Source organism: Equus asinus, chromosome 24 (assembly GCF_041296235.1).
Source record: "Equus asinus isolate D_3611 breed Donkey chromosome 24, EquAss-T2T_v2, whole genome shotgun sequence".
In the NCBI taxonomy this organism is placed as follows: domain Eukaryota; kingdom Metazoa; phylum Chordata; class Mammalia; order Perissodactyla; family Equidae; genus Equus; species Equus asinus.
In genome coordinates, this window is record NC_091813.1 from 42,951,385 (window position 1) to 42,970,203 (window position 18,819).

The 18,819-nt window shown below is 42.4% G+C and overlaps 1 protein-coding gene across 4 annotated transcripts in view; it reads left to right on the forward strand.

The window, feature by feature from the left end:
• The first annotated feature begins 9,393 nt into the window (after nt 1-9,393).
• MTRES1 (mitochondrial transcription rescue factor 1) overlaps nt 9,394-18,819 on the forward strand; it is a 48,078-nt gene continuing 38,652 nt past the window's right edge. The window contains exons 1-3 of one of the 4 annotated variants that reach the window (XM_070496570.1): nt 9,395-9,532; nt 10,234-10,367; nt 12,857-12,972. The gene's annotated coding sequence lies outside the window, so the exon portion shown is untranslated. Of the gene's footprint in view, nt 9,533-10,233; nt 10,368-12,856; nt 12,973-16,476; nt 16,777-18,819 lie in introns of those variants that run through there. The other 3 variants (XM_070496569.1, XM_070496573.1, XM_070496571.1) reach the window with 3 other exon arrangements.

The following is an 18,819-nucleotide window of genomic DNA, read 5'->3' on the forward strand; positions in this document are numbered from 1 at the left end:
GCGAGGCCTTTGGGAGATGATTAGGGAATTGGGGATTCATTTCCTTATCAGACCCTACAGAGCTCCCCTTCCCCTTCTGCTGTGAAAGAACACAGTGAGAAGAGAGCTGTCTTTGAACCAGGAAGCAGGCCTTACCAGACACTGAATCTGCAGAACTGTGAGATTTTTTTGTTTATAAGCCACCCAGTCTATTGTATTGTTACAGCAGCCCCAGTGGACTAAGACCCAGGGTGTGGGCACATCCAGGCCTGCCCTGAGACTCAGGTTAGGGAGGACCTGGCCTGTGCCTTAGCACCTGTGCCACTAGGATGCACCCACTCTGTGACTGACACTGTTCAGGCCCCAGGCAAACTTTCTCCACATCTCTTGCCCTTTGTCCTCAAAACAAAAGGCACTTTAGTACAAATGCCAGGACGGTTAGTGAGTTGTGCCACTGCCAAAGTCAAAGGCAGACATTGATTTGGATTATGGGAAGGAGGTGAATGTCACAAACACTGAGGTAAGAGAAAAACTGAGTGAATTAATTGTCAATCTCTCCTCCGAGATATTGTGAATGCGGTAGGTTCTTGCACAACTTATTATAATTTCCCAGGAGGCTGAAGGTCCATTTTCTTGCTTCTCTTCATGTTCTAATTTGTGGTTCTGGAGGTTCTTATGTCTTAGGGTGATATTCAACACGATTGTCCACAACTGTTGAGAAACATCTTGCAATATTAAATATAAATGTGCATTCTTATGAATTTGCAGTAGCAGGCATGAAATATGATACCAATTCTTTATACTGGAAAAAGATGGACATTGAACACAGGAATTTAAATCAGTTTGTTTTTACTAAAGTACTGATACTTTTTATTAAATTTTCAAAAAATAAATTTAAAACATCAGATATATTTAAAGAATTTGTTAAAATGTTGATATCCATCAATAATTTGCTTTACTTAATTTTAATTTTGAATATTTCAGAAGAAAAACTTTTGAAATACATATATTAAATAATCTTAATTTTTCTAGTGTTTGTATTTTAGTGAAAACCTATTCAAATAATATTTAATACAATAATATTGAATACAATTATTTTTTTTAATCCTGTTGATGACTGGCCAAAACCTTGATAACACAGTGATTTTGCTGAAGTGAAAAACAGACTTACAGATACATTTATGAATGTCTTTTTTTATATTGCACCCAAAATCAGCAGCCATCAACAGAACACAGATGTGTGCTTAAATAGATTTAGTCATATTTCACCAAATTTCTGTCACACAAAAACCATTGCTTTAAACATGTTTTACTTTTGTCATTATGAAGGTGCATTTATCAATGTGGGAGGAAAGAGAAAATGTATTTAACAACTGTTAGCTTCATTTATAGCTGTTAAATACTTAGACACTTGAATGTACCTCTGTTGTACGCCTGCCCTGCATGTGAGTGACCCAGGATGAAGTAGGCGCCTGCTGTGAATCCACACACAACTGAAATCCCTGCAATCACTCAGAAAAGAGAGGCCTTTCTAACAATAAAGCTCTACTGAAAATTGTCCATTTATAGTAATAAAATAGGTTGGAAAGTTGGCAGGGTTGTAAAACCTACTCGGAGATAGTCATTCTTTCACGCAATTCAACAAATGCTTAGCTGAGTTACGATGTGCTGCTCCAGGCTCCAAGACCCAGCGGTGCAGGCAGAAGGGACCCCACTCTCAGGAAGCCTACACTCTAATGAAGGCAGCAGGAAAACCAGTAAACAACTGACTGAGTAACCTGCCTATAGATAGAGATGCTCTGTAAAGAAATCTATAGAAAAGGTGGAGAGGTGGTATGAAAAGTCAGGCAGGGAAACAGAATTGTTAAATAAACTAAAGAACGTAAAATTATCTTGAGGTTTAGACATCACTATTTGAATTGAAAAACTCAGAAGAGATTCTGAGTAAGTATAAATTTGACTTTTAATTTAGCTTCTACACATGAAACTTGAAAATGTACTTACCGTAACAAATTTTTTAAATATTGGTAATATAAAAATATAGACCAGAGTACTTCTTTAACTCATCTAATGAAGACTTAGGACAACAAACTAACAAAAAACAGTGACATAATTGCAGTCAGATCTAAATCACTAGACACTAGTCCTTAAATTCAAGGTTTTTGATCTTACTCTGAGCACCCTCACGGCAAGCAAGATTAATTGGAATACTTGTCTGATGGTTCACTGATGAAATCTGACGAAGTGGAATCCTTGAATTTTCTTTATGTGGTCCTTTCAGATCCTGGGTTTCCTGGAGCAGCCAGACTTCCAGTGCTAAGCCAGGAAAGGCCTGGGCAGAAGAGCCAGCTGGTTATCCCATCTTCAGCCCACATTTTAAAAATTAACAATGCTTAAAACTGGTACAGCCACTATGAAAAACAATACGGAGATTTCTCAAAAAATTAAAAATAGAAATACCATACGACCCAGCTATCCCACTACTAGGTAATTATCCAAAGAACACGAAATCAACAATTCAAGGAGACTTATGCGCCACTATGTTCACTGCGGTGAGCGTTATTCACAATAGCCAAGATGTGCAAGCAACCCCAGTGCCCATCAGCTGGTGAAAAGATAAAGATGTGGTGTATATATATACATAATGGACTACTCCTCAGCCATAAAAAAGAGCAAAACTGTCTCATTTGCAACAATATGGATGGACCTTGAGGGTATTATGTTAAGCAAAATAAGCCAGAGAGTGAAAGGCAAACACCGTATGATTTCACTCTTATGTGGAAGATAAACAAATACATGGATAAACAGATTAGTGGTTACCAGAGGGGAAAGAGGAGGGGGGAGGGCGAAAGGGGTAAAGGAGCACGTATGTATGGTGACGGATAAAAACTGTTGGGGGGGGGCGCCAGCGCAGTGGCACAGTGGTTAAGTTCCCATGTTCCTCGTCTCGGTGGCCCGGGGTTCACCGGTTGGGATCCTGGGTGCAGACATGGCACCACTTAGCAAAAGCCATGCTGTGGTAGGCGTCCTACATATAAAGTAGAGGAAGATGGGCATAGCTCAGGGTCAGTCTTCCTCAGCGAAAAGAGGAGGATTGGCAGTCGTTAGCTCAGGGCTAATCTTCCTCAAAAAAAAAAAACTGTTGGAGGTGAGCAAGATGCAGTTACACAGAAACTGATATATAATAAGCTACACCTGAAATTATACAATGTTATAAATATGGCATCGATAAAATAATTTTTAAAAAAGAAATTAATAATGCTAAACAGCCACCTTTTTCAAATCAGGACTCTGCTGCAACTCTACAGAGCTTTACAATGCATAAACTACTCAAAACAGGAACCGCCCCTATCAATGATCTTTATCTTCATAAAGAAAAACAAACTGATATCATATACAGACACACAGTTGTTATCAGGGAAAGTAGTTTTTCCCCATAAATGTCATCATTTATTTCACTTTCAAACATAAAAATCCCAAGTCAAATACAATTATATAAGCAAAAATTCACATTCCCATTTGTTTTTTAAGAAATAATATTTCAAAATTAAAACAAATGTCTTTAAAAATCAGTTGTGCCTACTGAAACGTTACAATTTAGACGAATCTTTCACTCAACTTTGCTGAGCAAAAGAACCAAGCCAGTCTCAAAAGGCTACATACTGAGGCAGCCCTGATGGCCTAGTGATTAAAGTTCAGCACGCCCCACTTGGGCGGCCCAGGTTCAGTTCCCAGGCGAGGAATTACACCACTCGTCTGTCAGCAGCCACGTGTGGCAGCAGCTCACAAAGAGGAACTAGAAGAACTTACAACTAGAACATTCAACTATGTACCGCGGGTTTGGGGAGGAAAAAAAACGAGAGAGGAGAACTGGCAACAGATGTTAGCTCAGGACAAATCTTTCCCAGCGGAAAAAAAAAACAAGGCTACATATTGTACATATTGGATGATTCTACTTATACAACATGCTAGAAAAGACAGAACTAATGATGGAGAACAAATAGTGGCTGCCGGGGGCAGGGGGAGGAAGGGTAGGCGTATAAAAGGTCAGCATGAGGGAGTCTTTTGAGCTGATACAACCGTCCTGTATCCTGACTCTGGTGGTGGTTACATAAATGTATACCTACGTTAAAATTCACAGAACTGTACACCAAAAGCAAAAATGAGTCAATTTTACTGTATGATAATTCTAAAATTTTTCTAAATCAGTGATTATTTCAAAAATATATTAACTACCACCACAGCCAAATTTACTGAGGTATTGTGCTAAGCCCCCTTACATACACTTTCTTATTTTATACTCACACAACCCTAGGAGATAAATATTATTATCCCTATTTGGTTTTTTTTTTTCCTTTTAGTGAGGAAGATTGGCCCTGAGCTAAGATCTGTGCCCATCTTCCTCTATTTTATATGTGGGATGCCACCAAAGCATGGCTTGGTGAGTGGTGTGTAGGTCCAGGCCCAGGATCCAATCCATGAACCCCGGGCCACCAAAGCAGAGCATGTGAACTTAAGCACTACACCACCAACCCGGCCCCTAACCCTACTTGAGTAAAACAAAAAATTGAGACTCAGAGGTTACGGAACATGCCCAAAACCAAACAGATTAAGGGACACAGCATAATTCCCACCCAGATCTGACTCCAAAGCCTCTATTCTCAACCACTGACCACTGTAATATTCTATTACTCTCTCCCCTCTATTCATAAATACCAACCGCTCTGTCTCTCCCAATGATGCCAGGAGGCTACTAAGTTTCCTCATTCTGTTCCTAACTCAACACTCTACAGACAATATGAAAATGTGCTGATGAACAAAACATGCTTCTGGAGCAGCACTGTCCAACAGAACTTTCTGTGACCAGAGAAATGTTCGACAATATCTGTGTTGTCTAATACAGTAGCCTCTAACCACAGGTGCCTACTGAAAGCACATGTGGCTAGTGTGACATTAATTTATGTAGTCACACGTGGCTAGCAGCTACTGAACTGAACAGCACAGTTCTAGAGAAATAATATAACAAGAACATGTACGCCACAGAAAGAAGCAACTTATCAAAATATGATGGCAACTCACCAACAATAAAACAATTCAAGGGAGAAGTATAACGGAGTAAAGCTGAGAAATGCACAACCCCCAAACACAAGTCTCTCTGAAACATCTCCTCACCCTTAAGACTGTTTACATATCAACTTCATTTACACTACCACTGCACTTTGCACATGTGTGGTGTAGAACAAACTGTACGTTAAGTACATGATTATATTCTCCCTCACTGGGCTGTGAGCATCTTAAGAACAGAGGCAGTTATTAACACATACACCACCAGCACCTATCACCTATACTCAAAGGCTTTCTACAACAATAAACGTTTTTTCTTTCATTCAGTTCTAGTGGGAAAATTATCACCTTAGCTCCTTCAACTACAAATTCAATTCAGTTCTGCAAGCATTTGAGTACCAGCAGTATACATAAAAGGCAGTCCCTGTAAGGAGCTTACAGTGGGGATAGGGGATAAAAGACATGAGTAGACAAATAACAAGCGTTACCACATAAGTACGTACAACTAGGGCTTCAGGACAGAATAGGGAACTGTCAGGAGTCTCGGTGCTAAGAGAAACTGGAAAGCAGTGTAAGAAAAAAGCAGCCATTATCCAATTCTGTAATAGCAAAAGTGTAAGATAATTTACTGTATCCCCATCTATTACTCAGAAAAGCCTAACGGATTAAAAAAAAAAAAGAATCAAGGAAGACCTGAGAAATTTATCCTAGCTTCACTCACACCAACAATTTCAGGGATTCAACCTACTCCTCATACCGGTAAGCCAAAAGGAGTCTTAGAACAAATTCTTCTAGATCCAAAGTTTCCATGAAAATTTCACAGCATAAAAGGGCCAGCCCCATGACCGGGTGGTTAAGTTCACGCGCTCTGCCTCAGTGGTCCAGGGTTTCGCTGGTTCGTATCCTGGGTGTGGACCTAGCACCACTCATCAAGCCATGTTGAGGCAGCGTCCCACAGAGCAGAGCCAGAAGGAGCTACAACTAGAATATACAATTATGTACTGGGGGGCTTTGGAGAGAAGGAGGAGGGAAAAAAAGAGACTGGCAACAGATGTTAGCTCAGGTGCCAATCTTTAAAAAAAGAGAAGAGGTACAATTTTCTTTACACTCATACCCAGATTATCTTTGAGTTATATTGTCTTCTTTCAGGTCCTGGAAATGTGCTAATTAGAAGAGTTATACAGTACAATCTCCTGGTCAGTTTTCAGGCAACCTCTGGAGCTAAAAGTAAAGTAGCCTGAATTCATTTAGTAAGTATATTTTCTGTTTCCTCTAAAAATCAGTGGGGTGAGGGGGGTGATGGTAATGATGAATCTGCAAATTCATAAAAACACCAGGCATTATCCTGTAGACCAAATAAGTTGAAAGTATAACTCCTATCATGTAGACGCTTGCAAACTGGAAGACTAGGGCCCAACAGTTCTGCACTGTAACTTCTTCAGACAAGATTTTTAAAATCAACATCCAATTTTCTCATCTTTATCAGCACACAGATTATTCATGACAAAAGTCAGAGAAAATCTGTTTAGTTTTTCTAGATTGACTGGGCCAGTTAATTACTTAACTTCTTTGAGCCTGTTTTCCCAAATTTAAGATTAAAGAGGGAGACTAGATGCTCTCAGAGAAGAAAACTGACAATTAACTCAGATAATTACTTACTGATTGACTTCAGCAAGACTTCTGGTTCAATCCTAATTCGTCCACAAACAGGAAAAATACAGAAGTGTGGTGGTTATCAAAATATGTCATAAATTCTTTGATCCTCTTCAAGACATGGAGCTTAATTCCTCTTCCTTTGGCTGTAGGATGGACTTCGTGACCTACTTTTAACTAACATAATGTGGCAGTGATGGTTTGGGGAAGCCAACCATCACCAGGCTGTGAGGACACTGAAAGCAGTCCAGTGAAGAACTGAGACCTGCCAATGGCGAGCACTAACCCACCTGAGTGTGAGCCTCCTGGGAAGCAGATGCTCTAGCCCAGTTAACATCTTTTTTAACTGCTGCCAATCCTCCTCTTTTTGCTGAGGTAGACTGGCCCTGAGCTAACATCCATGCCCATCTTCCTCTACTTTATATGTGGGATGCCTACCACAGCATGGCATGCCAAGCGGTGCCACGTCTGCACCTGGGATCTGAACTGGTGAACCCCGGGACACCGAAAAGCGGAATGTGCGCACTTAACCGTTGTGCCACCAGGCGGGCCCCATTCACTGATCTTAAGAATAAGCATAGTTACTCTGACTCAAGGCCAGTTACTCAAGACACATAGGCAAGTTTCTGCCCAATGGCTTCAACCTAAAACTTTAGCATTATAGTTTTGCCCACTTTTTTTTTCTTTTGAGGAAGACTGGCCCTGAGCCAACATCCATGCCCATCTTCCTCCACTTTATTCTGGGACGCCTAATGACATGTTCCCTAGTTCCCTAATGACACGAAACAGATCTCAACTGTAGAGTGAATCCAAGGACCCTGGCATGCCACTCTGAAGGTCAACTTTAATGTTTTAGTGATAGAGTACTAGAAATACTTACATCAGGGTCAGAATCTGGTTTTGCAAGACAGACATTTAACTACTCAACAAGTCATTTATCTAGCCGATCCAAGAACAAGAAAGTTCAACGCAGGTATGTACTAAATCTATTATTCATTTTTGGACCACTAAAGTGGTCCATTAAAGCTGCTTATTTTGTCTTCAAAGAAGGAATTAGTGATCCGTAGCCCTCGATATAAATGGATTACTAAATCAAACTCAGACTTTCAGGAGGGACACTTATGTACACTAAATTAACTGTCTCAAGATAGTAAGCTTGCCTTAAACACTTTGTGAACTACGTGCCAGGGCACTGTGCTAAGGTCTAGCTAGGTAAACCGAAACAGGTTAGACATCAAATCAAGGAGTTTATAACCATGATAGCATGCTTCCAGACCAAAGAGTACCCTGGAAACTGCTGCCTCCGTTTCCTTACAAATCACGTCATACTCCTTTAAGTCTTCAAAATTCTAGATATGTAAAATAAAGAAATCATTAACCCAGTCTTCAAAGGACTGAATTGTACTTCCAAAGAGACAAATAAAATTCTAGCAAAATGACAACACAAAAGTAAACTTTAAAATGTTAAGAATGATCATCAGAGAATCTAAGCCCCCTGCCTGCCATGTTACTATACTTCAGGACCTCTAAATTTAACAGAATGGCCAACTCTGGGGGGTCCACTTCCCCTCTAACAGTACCTCAGAGACCAGAACCTAACAGGAGAGTATATTGTTCTTAAGTAACAAACATGCTTTGCAGACTCTGATTTTCTTCGGACCGAAGCTTCATTAAGCTAAAAACCCAATTGCTGAAATAAATATGAAATTCAATCCTAAGAGAAACATCTAACATCACACTCAACTGGTCTGTAAGGAAGCACCTCTGCCTCCATACACAGCACAAACCGGCATTTCTCCCTCACTATGACGTTTCAGTTACCACTGGTGAAAGAAAGATAGTACTGATTTACAATCATCTCTGGTTCTCAACTCCACTCCAAGTCTTAAGGTTGAAACTTATGTTAATAAGTTTATTAAAATCAAGGGAAAATCAAGGGAAATCAAGGGACCAAGGTAAAGGCCAAGTGATATTAAGCCAGAGAAGCTTACAGAAGGAGCCAGCAGTACTTCTCCACCCCTTCTCCCAGCATCACCAGGATTGTCCTGCCTAAACACTTCGTGTAAAGATGGGGTTTAAGTCTCAAGCTTCCAGTCCCCAAAGGTGGAGAGAAGCTTCCTAGCCTCGGCTGCACGTGGTTTGCACAAGTTCGGCTGGAACACAGAGCAGAGCCTTGGGGGGGAGCGGCAGTGTAGTTAGTGCAGCAGGAGGAGGAGGGAGAGGAGGCTGGGGGCTCGGAGGGGTCTCTGTCCACTGCTCTTTCCCCACCCCCGGCGGGAGCTGCTCTCAGCCCCTTTGCATTAGTCGCTCCGCTCTCTGGGTCATGCGACCTTAACGTAACCGTACAGGAATCGGAGGCAGCGGCGGCAGCAGCGAGACGCAAAGGCGGGGCGGAGGGGAGCGGGCGGCCAAGGCTGCCCAGCGGTGGTGCCTCCACACGCCCCGCCCCCCCTCCCCCGGTGTCCCCGTGCCGCCCCCTGCCCGGGCTCCGGGAAGGCGGGGGCCACGCGAGCTCGCAAACGGTTCCGGCGGCGACAAAGAAAACTAATGACCCCCGTCCCAGGGTTCCGGATGAAGGCACGCGGAAGGCCTGGAGCACGCGAGGACCCGGGTCTGGGAAGCGAGGGCAGGGGCGCCAGGTGGGGACTCTGGCCGCCTGACAAAACCACCCCCTGGAGCCAGGCGGCGGCTCGGAGGAAGTGGGTAGAAAGAGGGCGATTCGCGTTCCGTTCCCGGTCGCCGCTCCCTCCCTTCCCGACTCCACCGCGAAGTGCATCCCCAGCGGCGGCGGCCGCCGAGCGTCTCGCGCTGGAGCCCCGAGAGGTGGGCCTGTCAGGTACGTGATCCTTCCGACGCCTCGACGCCGCTGCTTCTTTGGCAGCAAGACCGCCAGTAGCGAAAGTGGGCTTGGGGGAGGGAGGGACCCGGTCCAACCGGGGCTGCCCGTCCTCTCTGACACTTTTCCCATCCTTGGCCGCTCCTCCAGGGGCTGCCACCCGTGCTGCGGCTCCGCCTCCCCGCTTACGGGTGAGGGGCGCGCACGCGAGCTTCCGGCTTCCTCGGGTCTCGCGTTGTCTCTGGCTCTCGCGCCATCTCCGCCCCTCTCCCTGCCGGGCCACCCTACGCCCTCGGCTCCTGGGCCTTTGCGCGCGCCGTAGGCGTCGGCACTATGTTAAACCCCGCGGGACTTGGGAGGAGCGCGCGCGTGCACGCGGGACTAAGGGCAGCGGGGAGCGTGCCGCGCCGCCCGAGTTCGTGGCCCCTCCCCTCCGCCCCTCGGGGATGGGGGCGGGGCCGGAGTGCGTGGTGCGCGGTGCGCTTGCCTCCCGAGGGTCTGACCGGCCGCACCCCTGGCCCGGCCCACGGGGCGGAGCAGGGCGCGGCGGCCGTTGGGCAGTTGTTCCCCCGGCCGGGGAAGTGCAGGCCTCCCTGGGCTCTGCCCAGGTCGCCCGCTGACCTGTGACATTGGGATGAGTCTTTCTGGAGCTGGAGACTCTCCTGCCATCTCTTACCTGTCTGTTGGTGCTTCATCCCTAGGCCCGCTCAGCTGTCTCTGAAGTAACTTTGAAATTTGGGGCAAGTAGTGTGCCAGGCTGTCTGTCACAGTAAAGGGAGGACTGCAGATCACCCAGAGACTTTACCATAAATTTCAAAATGCACCTGACAAAAGGGTATTTATCACTTTTCCTACTTCCTTGTGATCTTCAGGTCGCAAAGCATGACCCTGAAAACCCAAAAGGGAATTGAATTTTTATTTTCCTGAAGAAGAAAACAAAAATGTAAACATTCTAAGCATTAGATCGAGAAAATTATTATGCTCAAGTAGGTTATCATTTTTGTTAGCAAATTAAACTTACATGATTAAAATATGACTTTGAGTCGATAGTAAGTAAGATTCAGTGTTTTATGATGTTGATATGCCATTAAGAGATGAAGTCAGAAGCCGTAGAACACTTAGCAGGAGTTGGCAGTCCGAGACATTTAGGACCATTTTTTAATGGAACAAAGCCCAAGTGAGAGGCTGGTATTTATGCTCAAACACACAATCCCCCGAGGTGTGCATCATGTGTCTTTCTCACTTTAAGAAAGCTCGGTGTGCAAAGATAGGAATTTGTAAAGCACTTTTATGTATCTCGTTAAGTACTTACGAAACAACTTTTTTACTTTACAAGAAGGGCTATTTTTATTACGTTTTTTACTTTACAAGAACCATGCAGTTCCCTTAAATAGTCTGCACCCCTAAGTTCTGCACCAAGCAAGGGTGAGCATCGAAATCGTCTTGAGAACGATTTCAGTGTGCGTGAGTTTTCCTATGCCACACCTAGTCATTTAGATTCTCCACGCCCTCAAAGAGATTCTGAACAAGGGTTGTCTAAGTGTGGTCTACAGACCTGTGAATCCCCAGGACCCCTTCACGGTTCCACGAGGTCAAAACTGTTTTCATAATGATACAAAAACGTATTGGGCTTTTTCACTGTTGACAAAATGCGTCAACATTGGGAAGATCTGCCTAACTCAATGAGCTGATGTTTTCCAAATGACCGATGGTTTATGTGAAAAATCATGCATAGGTGAAAGATCCATTCAAAGTGCAAGACAGAGCAATGAATTTTACTGTAATAGAGTAGGGAAATTTCATTCATTGATGTACTTTTAGACCACACAGCTGACCTTTAAGAAACTACCACTTGTCGAGTTTTGTTGTAATATCAAAGAAGAATATCCACAATAACCTGAAGAGGCTATTAAAATACTTCTTTTTCAACTACATATGTGTATGAAGCTGGATTTTCTTTAATACTCAACCAAAACAGATTTCACAATAGAGTAAATGGATAAGCAAAGTAAATGCAGAATCCGATTGTCTTTTATGAAAGAGATTTGTAAAAATATAAAAAGGTGCCACTTCACTATTTTTTTGTTCTGGAAAATGTAATTATTTTTCATAAAAATGTGTTATTTATGTTAACATGAAATGGGTGTACAATTGCTATTTTTAGTTGAATTAATACACATTTTTTAAAGTTCTGAGTTTTAACTTCTAATATGGTAAATATCAATAGTTACGTTCCACATAGCCAAACATCTTTGGTGTCCTCAATAATTTTAAAGAGTATGAAGGGGTCTTGATACCAAAAAGTTTGAGAACCCCTGCCCTAAAATATTGAAATCAATTATTCAATTAAGACTCTGAGTTAAAACACATTTGCAGCTCCTCTCTGGCATACACCGAGCATACCTATAGGTGATTATATTTTCTTCAGATTGATTTTACTAATCATCACAGAGGATATGAAAAAGGAAGGTAATATCTACTTTGGTGGGTTATTAGAAGCAAATTAGATTAGGTTTTAAATTTTGCTTTGTGGTCATATGTAGGTTTCCATAAAGTTGACTATAGCATGATGCCTTTAGAGTTATCACTTTAATATCAACTCTTTATTAGCTATAAATCTCTAACCAGCTTCTCTTTGACACTTAAATTGTCCCTGAACTGCCTCCTTCTGACCTCAACTTATACTTAGAAATTAAAACTAATTTTAATGTTAACTTAAGCAAAATATAATTGAAAAGACAAATCTTTTACAAATGCAATGCTTTGCAAAGTCAAAATAAGTGCTATTGGTTAGTTTATGTTACTCCTCTTTCTAATTACTATGAAAGGGGATTGACTAAAGAAATGTTGAGACAAATATACCAATCTGTGACCAAAACTAAGTAAGATACATTTCCTGGCTTTGAAATACTCTTTAAATATATATCAGAATTCAAAGGACCAGCCTCATTCAAGTTTACTTTATGGGCCCTCAAATATCAATTATTAATAATACGAATTGAAAAAGCAGTTTTTTCATCCTAGTAAGTGGTCTAAACGACTTGAAAGAATCAGTCTTACTTGTGCGTAGTGCTTTTTGTGTTACTGATGTGTCTTGTGCATTACAGCATTCATTTATGCACAAATAAAATCAAGGATTTCAGAGGATCCTTTTGGTGCCCTTGAAATGGGTAGTCTAAGTGGTTAGCATTTTAGAAGAGCTATTTTCTTTAAAAAGTGAATCATCAATTCCCAAAAGCTGGTTTGGTCTCCGATTCTTATACTCAAAGTGATAGAGGAACTTGGGTTGTCAAAATATAATGTGAATATATTTGTCCCGTTTAGCTGCACCTCCGAACGATGAGTAACTTACTGAGGGATCAGCACACATGTGCCACATGCTGGAAGCTGGAAGCACTTGACATCTGGGTGGTATCCCGTATCAGCATGGGAAAACAGTGGTGAGGATAAAAGCCCACATCATTTATATTTGCCTTTGGAAAGTGGTTTTTACTTATTTCAACATGATATGTCTTACAGTCTCTGAATTTACTTAAGAAAAAAACCTCTTTGTATACATATGCATACATAGAGAAGACACTCTATGAAAACTCTATTTTTAAGAGTTGCCTCCCCTTTCCATCTCTACTGTTCTTCAGTTCCTCTCTGCTCACTGTTCTGAGTTAGGAAAGAATGTATTCTGCATACCACTGCATCTACTGGGTCTGGAACCTATATAGCCCTCACCAAATATTTGACCACTTCGCAGATCTGCTTCTTAAGAGCTAGCCCTATGTGGGCAAGTTACTTAACTTCTCTAAGGCTAGATTTCTTCTTCTGGAAAGAGGGTAACTGATCCTTGGCATGTAATAACTGATCCTTGGCACATAATAACTGATTCTTGGCACATAATAAGTGTTCATTATTAATGCTATGGTTATTCATTATTATAATTAATAATGGATAATAAGAAAATGATATGCCATGGTATTGTTGAGGATTAAATGTTATGTGTGAAGGGTTATTATAAACTATAAAGCACTATCCAAAACTTAATTATTAGCATGAAGAAACAGAAAGTGACGTTTTAAAATTGAAAAATTCTTCCAAAATATAGTGTGCAGTAAATTGATGAGAATTTTTTAGGTTGCTCTAGGATAAATAGAAATTGAACTTTTACCCCAAATCACCCAGCTAGTCAGAGGCCAACTCAACCGTCTTCTCCTCTCCAAACATATAGTTATTATTTATTTAACAAACATTGAACACCAGACAATGTGCTAGCCACATGGGTTAAAGTAATAAATGATAAAGAAGACAGTGCCAGGTTTCAGGAAGCATCAGACAGATATGTGGAAACTGGCATGTTCACAGATGCTCCGGAGGCAAGAAGAGCCTCCCAGTCTTGAGGGTCAGGGAATTTTGCAGGGGACAAGTAGAGCTGGGGGAGGTGGGGCAGGCAGTAAGTGGTGGGTCCTTCTGAACATGGCATGTTCAAAAGTCCGACACATGGCCCGGTGGCACAGCAGATAAGTTGCACGTTCTGCTTCGGCGGCCTGGGGCTCACCTGGCCTGGTTCTGATCCTGGGTGTGGACATGGCACCACTTGTCAAGCCATGCTGTGGCAGGCATCCCACATAAAATAGAGGAAGATGGGCATAGAGATTAGCTCAGGGCCAGTCTTCCTCAGCAAAAAAGAGGAGGAGGGTGGCAGATGTTAGCTCAGGGGTAATCTTCCTCAAAAAAATAAAAAATAAAATAAAATAAGAATAAAACAAAATTACATGTCAAAAATTTCTATAAGACAAAATTAAAAGAGAGTGCGAAAAACATTAGCAACATATGTGACAAAGGGTCCATTTTCCTTATACACAAAATGTTTTACAGATCCATAAGAAAAAGACAAACAACCCAATAAAAAAATGGGCAAAGCTCATGAGGAGATACAAGAGGAAATATAAATGATCAATCAACATAAAAATACATTTCATCTCATCATTGAATCCATAGAAGGTAAAAAGCGATATTGGCAAAGATCCTTTAAAAATAATAATACCCACTGTTGGCCAGAGTGTGGGGAAGTGGGGGGGGGGGGGGGGGGTGGATAGACAACTCTCACACTTTGTGTGTCCATAATATTTAAATCTCTTATACCATGTATATATACTTAAAGGCAGCAATAAAAATAACAATTCTTATTAATTTTAAACAAACACACTTGCACATAGTACATTTTGACAAATCAAATGAAGCCCAGTTTAAATCCTGCTTCTTGCACTAACAGATTCTGTGATTTGGGCGGGCTACCTGTTTCCTCATTTATAAAATGTGATAGCAATACCTCAAATAGCTCAAATAAGTTAGAGTGAAATCAAATGAATAACATATACAAATGAATGGTTAACAGTAAACACTCCATAAATAATAGCCACTCCCGTCATTAGCATCAAGGGATAAATAGTGATGTGTGATTGTCCCTGAAGCCACTGTCTATGAAAGTGCCACCCAAACCTGCCTAAGCAGGTAGGTAATCAGGATCAGAGTCAGAGGACCTGATAAAGCAGCTCTTCAGAGTCTGCTCTGAGAGGAGAGTAAGATGCAAAATGAAGTATTTTTGTAGAGAAAGGCAGAGTAGTAAGATGGAAAATGGATTCTGGCACTTTTCAGAGATCAGCCTCGAAGACAAGCTTCTAAGGTAATATCCTGGTGGAGTTCAGGTTAGAGTGATGTTTCTTTGTAAACCCAGTTACTTTGCAACCTGGCAACATCTCTGGCTTTCATCCTGAGCCCCACCCCTTTTCTCTGTCTCCCCTTCCTGATCTTAATGCTTTCACCTTCTCTGACATACACAGAGGACAACCGGGAACTAAGTTCCTGAGCCATTCCACCAATGTTCACGCTTAAACGAGACTACAGTCCAGGTCTCTGTGCCCAAAGGACCACACACTTCGATGACCCTCCTCCTCTCATACTTGGCTATGGCTCTTGGTAGAAAACATGAAACTTGGCATCCTGTGTTCTTGCTTTGTGACCTGATCATTCTCTTAAAGTCTTATTCCATTTTGTTCGTTTGTCTTAGGTCACACTAATTTCTGAACCTGCCAGATCATCCCTAGAGCAGGAAGAGGAGTGGGGAATTCAGCACCAGCTGAGTAACAATTGCCATTGGTCTGGTTTTGTTTTTGTTGTAAAGCTTACTGGTAATGCATTCTCCACAGTAGCTTCCCTAATTCTGAAGTTAAGCATCATAGTTGTCCATTTTTAAAAATCTGGCTAATTTATTAATATATGGTGGACTTTTAAAAAAAATTTTTATTTCTGTTTATTTATTTTTGAGGAAGATTAGACCTGAGCTAACATCTGCCACCACTCCTCCTCTTTTTTGCTGAGGAAGACTGGCCCTGAGCTAACATCCATGCCCATCTTCCTCTACTTTATATGTGGGATGCCTGCCACAGCATGGCTTGCCAAGCGGTGCCATTTCCACACCTGGGATCCAAACCGGCGAACCCCAGGCCACCAAAGCAGAGTGTGTGAACTTAACCACTGCACCACCAGGCTGGCCCTGGACTTTTTCTTTTAATTAAACTTTTTATTTTGAGATAACTGTAGGTTCACATGCAGTTGCAGGAAATCACAGAGAGATCTCATATACCCATATACCCTTCACCCAGTTTCCTCTAATGGAAACATCTTGCAAAATTGTGGTACAATCTTACAACCAGGGTATTGGCATTGATACAGTTCAGATACAGAACATTTCTGTCACAAGGATCCCTCATGCTGACCTCCTATAGCCAAACCCTCTTCCCTCCTGCTCCTCTCACCCCTCCACTACTAACCTAGTCTCCATTTCTGTAACTTTCAAGAATGAAGATACGACTGAAGTGCTGCAATCTCATGATAAAACTTTAATGGATAAGGAGTTGCTTCTTATGGATGAGCAAAAAAAGTGGTCTCTTGAGATGGAATCTATTCCTGGCGAAGATGCTGTGAAGATTGTTGAAATGACAACGAAAGATTTGGAATGTTACATCAACTTAGTTGATAAAGCCACTGCAAGGTTTGAGAGAATTGACTCTAATTTTGAAAGAAGTTCTGGGGCTGGCCCCATGTCCAAGTGGTTGAGTTCATGTGCTCCACTTCAGCGGCCCAGGGTTTTGCTGGTTCGGATCCTGAATGCAGACATGGCACCCCTTGTTGAGCCACGCTGGGGTGGCGTCTCACATAGCACAACTGGAAGCACTCACAGCTGAAGTGTGCAGGTGTGTACTGGGGGGCATTGGGGAGAAGGAGAAAAAAAAGATTGGCAACAGTTGTTAGCTCAGGTGCCAATCTTTTTTTTTTTAAAGATTTTATTTTTTTTTCCTTGTTCTCCCCAAAGCCCCCCGGTACATAGTTGTATATTCTTCGTTGTGGGTCCTTCTAGTTGTGGCATGTGGGACGCTGCCTCAGCATGGTTTGATGAGCAGTGCCATGTCCGCACCCAGGATTCGAATGAACAAAACCCTGGGCCGCCTGCAGCGAGTGCGCGAACTTAACCACTTGGCCATGGGGCCAGCCCCCTAAGGTGCCAATCTTTAAAAGAAAATAAACAGGAAGTTCTGCCGTGGGTAAAGTGTTATCAAATAGCATTGCGTACAACAAAGAAATTGTTTGTGAAAGGAAGAGTCCATCACTGCGGCACACTTCATTGTTGTCTTAGTTTAAGGAATTTCCACAGCCACCCCAACCTTCAGCAATCACCACGCTAATCAATCAACAGCCACCAACATCGAGGCAAGACACTCCACAAGCAAAAAGATTATGGTTCACTGAAGGCTCAGATGTTGGTTGGCATTTTTTAACAATACTTTTTTTCTTTTTTGGATGAGGAAGATTGGCCCTGAGCTAACATCTATGCCAGTCTTGACACCACCACAGCATGCATGACCTGATGAGTGGTGTGTAGGTCTGCACATGGGATCTGAACCCTCAAACCCCAGGCCACCGAAGCGGAGTGCACAAACTTAACTACTGTGCCACCAGGCTGGCCCCAATAAAGTATTTTTAATTAAGATATGCACATTGTTTTTTAGACATAATGCTATTGCACACTCAGACTACAGTGTAGTGTAAACATAACTTTTATATGCACTGGGAAACCAAAAAATTTGTGTGACGTGCTTTATTGCAATACTCGCTTTACGGCGGTGGTCTGGAACCAAATCTGCAATATCTCTGAGCTGTGCCTGTAATGCTGCCTTCTGATAGGATGGCGTGGACAGTAATAGATAGACCAGAGACATCCTTTGTAAAGTTATATGCAGAAAGGTCAAATATCACAAAGGAAAGAGAAAAACTCAGCAGGAGAAAGGAAACAGATAAATTGAAGTCGACATTTTAACTGTTGTTGAAAGGACTGTGTCAGCGAGCCCATAACAGACAGGAGGGTGAGATTTTGTCAGACTTCATAGCTGGGGAAATGAGAAGAGAAATCAGGGTTTGGCCCAGTGGGGCAGCAGTTAAGTTCACACGTCTGCTTCTCGGCGGCCCGAGGTTCGCCGGTTTGGATCTCGGGTGTGGACGTGGCACCACTTGGCAAGCCATGCTGTGGCAGACGTCCCACACATAAAGTAGAGGAAGATGGGCATGGATGTTAACTCAGGGTCAGTCTTCCTCAGCAAAAAGAGAAGGATTGGCAATAGTTAGCTCAGGGCTAATCTTCCTCAAAAAAAAAGAAGAGAAATCAGTCACTCCTAGAGACTTAGGAACCCGCTATGGAAGAGCAGGTAGGAAGAAGGAACTTGTTAAGAGAAGAGAGGGGCAAGCATGCAAGGAAAAGGACAGGAATCAAGATTTTTTAAGCACCAACCACGTGCCAGGCCTTGGCAGTGCTAAGTACATGACATGTCGTGATACCTTCAACTGCCTGACACAGCAGAGTTTTAATAGGATTTAATATATGAGAGCTGTATGAGGGAGAATACTTAAAATCTCTAATGCCTACAGGGCAAAGTTCAAACTTGCTAGTAAGGCACCTGTGCCCACCCAGCCCTAATTAACCACCCCAGTCTCCCCCCTCTCCGCCCCATCTCTCCCAGCGTATTGTCCTTCTCACTGTCCCCGGCACAGCATCTTCCGTGCCTTTGCATATGCTGTTCATGTGGCTGGGGGTACCTTAGTCCACTGGTAAATGCCTGCCCATCCTTCAAGCCTCAGTTCAAATGTCACTTTCTCTATGAAGTCTTATCAAATTCTGCCAGGCTCAGCAAGTTTATTTCCTTTTTCTGCTTCCATAAAACCCTCCACATCTTTATACATATTAA